The sequence below is a fragment of the Rhinopithecus bieti genome, unplaced genomic scaffold (genome assembly GCF_001698545.2).
Source record: "Rhinopithecus bieti isolate Rb0 unplaced genomic scaffold, ASM169854v2 scaffold_30775, whole genome shotgun sequence".
NCBI classification, from domain to species: Eukaryota; Metazoa; Chordata; class Mammalia; order Primates; family Cercopithecidae; genus Rhinopithecus; species Rhinopithecus bieti.
The window spans coordinates 1,522,643-1,527,138 of NW_016813906.1; the positions used below are offsets into that span (position 1 = coordinate 1,522,643).

Below are 4,496 nucleotides of genomic sequence, written 5' to 3' on the forward strand. Positions count from 1 at the left end.
AAAAAATACAAAATAAATAAATAAAATAAATAAATAAAAAAACAAAACAAAATTAATTAAAAGAAAGTTTGGTGGTTTTTCCTTACCCCATCCATGGCAGATTCATTTTCTCTGCTCCTTCCTAGTGATGAAAATGGCTCTCTTCTTGCTAGGAAGGAATCTTCACTTTCTGAAATTTAGTTCATTTTACTTCTTTGCATCTGCAGCTCTCTGATAGGTTTTAAACAATTGTGATATTGTACCTTACCTGGTTCATTCTCATTGTTAGGGTGGGAGCAAGTCTCCAGTGATTTTTGGCATCCTAAATGGAAATAGAGCTCAGTTCTTTTTGTTTTTATTTATTTACTTTCTATTTCCAGTAACTAGATGCCAATCTATGCAGCTGGGATAGGAATAGATTTGAGTGATCCCAACTCAAAATCCTGATTCCTTTCCTATGCCAAAAACTTTCTGTTGGATAAAACTCATAATTTCTGACACCTTCTCTCACTTGAAGTTGCCCCCAAGAGGCTCTTCAGAACCCATTAAATGGATTTCTGTTGGGCCCACCCATCAGTGTTATGGAGACGTCTAAATGTTACTATTGAAGGCATGGCAAACTCCTCACCCCTCAGCTACTCAATGCATCTATTTTTACAATAAGAATAAGCTGGAGAGGGGCAATCCCTCAAAAGCATTTTCAGCTTGGGTGACATCAAGGCTTACAGAAAAGGGAGAAATTTCAGGGTGAGAGTAGGGTAGGAACACCTACCTACTAACGTTTCTTTGGTATCTTCTCTGAGCCACCCTTTTGCAGTTAATCCTGTGGTACTTCCTTGAGATAGGTCTTATCATTTAACACACAAGGAAGCTGAGACTCCACGTCGGGATATAACTTGCTGGAGGTAAGTGGCAGAGATGGGATTTGAACCCACATCTGACTCAGCCTAAAACCTAGGCTTAAAAAAATTTTTTTTGACCGATATGGAGGAAGGCATGGCAGAAGACGGAGTAGGCAGACCACTGCTCCCCAGTTGGGCCGGGGACTGACCCGGCAGGTGTCGGCCCTGGGGTCAGAACCATGTTGGAGGCTGTAGCTTCTGAGGACAGTGCTCTTCTGTCAGGATCCCACCTCACAATGGATTCAGGTACTCTCTGGTAACCTTGAGCAGTGCGTTTAGTTTTTTTCTGAACATCAGCAGCTTTCCTGAAAATTGGAGTTGTCCCAAATTCTTCTAAAACCTTCCTGTGGGAAATTGGGAGCCACTCCTCCAAAGGTCTCTCTCCCAATAACTGGATTTATAGAAAGGAAAGGACAGAAAGAAGCAGCCCCCACGTTCACCCCAGCCCCTGCCCATCCCAGTCTGCACAAGCCTTCTCGCCACACCAGAGGCCACCTCACGCTCGGCCTCTTCTCCCTGGCACGGTGGCTCACACAGGAAAAGCCAAAGTGTAATTAGCTAATAGCAGAGCTCCTCCGTTAATGGAAAGGGCATTTCAAACTTATGCAAACTGATACCGTGGGATTTGTGAGAAATCATCAATAGGATGCAACAGAGAGGACTCACAGGTCACTTGTCAAGTGGGGACAAAGCTTTTCTCATTTAAGCTTTGAGACCCAGAGTGGGTCCCTGAATCGCTGGCCTGCTGGGATGTGAGAGCACTGGGGGAGGAAGCTGGGACCCCTTTTTGGAGCATCTTTTCCCTCATAACAGTTCCGGTCAGTACTGCTACATACCCAACAGGCATGATCTCAGCTGTTCCTCACCACAACCCAATGAGGTAGGTACTAGTATTGTCCCCATTTTATAGCTGAGGAAACTGAGACTCAGAGAGGTAAGTAACTAGACTAACGCTAAGCATCTAGTCAATGGTGAGCCTGGAACATGAGCCCAAGACTGCTTAAATTGCAGGTCAAGGTGGTTAACCACTTTCCTGGTACCTTTCCATTCAGTGGTTGGCCTACTCTAAAACCTAGGTTACTAACAGAAGATGACATGGGATCCTCCGAGGCTGGTTATTGATTACCACACCTCTTTTCTCCTCTTCTTGGGCTTATGCCCACACTATATTTCCCAGACTTCCTTGCAGTTGGGTGTAGCCATGTGACTGAGAGCTGGCCATTGTCATGTGAGTAGAAGTGTTTCCCCTCTACCCCCTTAGGTGATCTTCATGCTCATTCCATGACTGGAGTGGAAGTGATTTCCAGGACTACCTTGAGAACCATGTGTTGAAGGTGGTTGATCCATAAATTAGAAAGAGCCTGGGTCCCTGATTCATCACTTGGAGGAGAATGTTCCTACCAAGCATACTTGTATCACACTCTTTTATTGGGTTAACCCACTTATGCATGAAGGTTTACCAGTTGTAGCAGCTGATGCTACCTTAAGCTATGCAAGTGTTACCCATCAGGAAGGGGTTGGAGGGCCACTGAGGAGCTGAGGGCATGACTCTGAATACTCCCTCTGCTTAACTTGCCTAGGGAGGAAGGAGTGAGGAAGCTCGGTCTTTCTCGCTGCACAGATTCAGGTTTGGGTGCAAGGCTTAATGGATTAATGAACCTTGAACAATTTAATTTTTCTAAAATCACTATTTTTTGAAAGTTAGAATGATATTTGCATCATTCTGTATGAATTTAATTTAGTCAACAGATTTTGTTGAGCACTTACTCTGTGTTGATAATTGTTCTAGGTGCTGGGGAGAGGAGCAGTGAGCAAACACAAAATCCCTGCCTGTTTAGAACTGATCTTCTAGTGGTGGTGGTTGGGGCCAGGAGCAGCTGGACAGTGAATTACTAAGTAAGTATGCCATGTGGTGATTAGTGATGTGGGGAACTAATAAAGCAGAGTTGGGGGAGTGAGAATACCAAGCATGATGGGTGGAGGGCAGGTGGTCAGGGAAGGTGTGTCTACTTGAGGACATTTGAGCAGATACCTGAAAGTAAAGAAGTGGGCCATGTGGAGATCTTTGGGGAAAGGGTGCTGCAGGCAGAGGGACTGCAGGGTCATTGTAAAGGCCCCAGGCCAAAGAGCATGTGTCATGTTGGAGGAGCAGCAAGGTGGTCAGTGTGGCTGGAGTGGTGAGGGCCAGGGTAAGTGTGGTCATGTTGGAAAAAGCATCCTTCACACCACCTGCATATATGTAGATAGTCCATAAATGTTGAGTCCTTCCTTCCTAGATAATGGCTTTGTAGTCTCCCAGGGAAATCCTCATTGGTAAGAACAGACAAATAGATGAAAATTGAAGCAAATCAAACACAAATTTTCTTTATTGACTTTTATTTCACTAGGAGGCGTTGTCCTTTTAGTCCAAGGCTCTAGTTCCTGTATCATACAAATGCTTCTGGCAAAGGATAATATTTCAAGCTATTTTGGTCATTAAACCTTAAAGAGGTTGACTGCAAATTTGGCTGAGGTGAGTGGAGGAGAAGGGACTGAGAGATCTGGTTGCCTGGAGAGTATTAAAGTAAAGTTCGAGTGAGGACCAGGGAAGGAGGGCAAAGGGGTGTGTGTGGAAGCTTAAGCCTGTGTGTTTTGAAGCTCCTCTGTGCTGTAACTTTATGTGGGTGTCAAAGGAATTTACATCTGCAGACATCACTGATTCCCAGAAAGGATTGCTCCTAACTCACAAGCTCACTATACATTGAATGAATGAATGAGTTTTCTATATCCCCAGGAAGGGATGATCCTTTCCTCCCACCCTGTCACTGAAGACCAGGAGAAGAGCAATCTCCCGAAATACCCTCAGCTCCTGAAATGTCCACTGGCAACATTCTTGGTTCCAGACACCTATTTCAAGCATAAAATAGATCTATTGAATATTTGGGATCATTAGGAGTTGAGGGGCAGGGAAAGCAAGTTCCAGGTTAAGCTTCCAGGAAAAGTACCCCAACCACACTGTAGAACTGGCCTAAAGATGAAACCACCATTGCAGCTACTGAGAACTCAATGACAGGAACTTGTTGTTTCTACCCCGTGCACAGCTGCTTCCAAAGAACTGATGCTCCTGTGTCAGTGAAGGGATTCCCTTGACTGAGTCCAATTCCTTGCACTGCTCACTTCTTCATTTCTAAAACAAAATCTTATGCAGATGTGTACAAAGACAGGACTGGGTCACAGGCCTGCATTCTAACTACAAGAGAGACTGGCGGTTTGAGTTGTGACTACACTGGGGAGGCAGGAATGCTATCATGAGATTTTCCCCCAGTATAGAAAGGATTGGCAAAGACAGAGCCAATGTTCCCTGTAGGAGATGTCTACAGAAGGTCTGATGAAAATTCGAAGTCTTATTCAGAACAAAGGCCTAGATTACCTTCCAGGGACCCTGGAAAGAATGATGCCCAGGAAGGTGGCCTCTGTCATGAAGTGATCACCAACCATGGCAATGTCAACCGGGGAATGGCAAGGGGGAGTGCTGGGCATAGGGTCCAACTCCCAGGAAACTAGAAAGAGCCCAGGAAGCTAGAAGGCGAGCTTATGTCGGTGTGGTCTTTTTTTTTTTTTTTTTTTTTTTTTTTT

General features: G+C 44.8%; 1 long non-coding RNA gene across 1 annotated transcript; it reads left to right on the plus strand.

Annotated features, from left to right (window-relative positions):
- Positions 1-306: 306 nt before the first annotated feature.
- On the plus strand, positions 307-3,387 carry LOC108513331 (uncharacterized). The gene is made up of 3 exons (XR_001880862.1): positions 307-2,109; positions 2,671-2,777; positions 3,269-3,387. It is a non-coding gene; the product is annotated as an uncharacterized LOC108513331 (long non-coding RNA).
- The last annotated feature ends 1,109 nt before the right edge of the window (positions 3,388-4,496 follow it).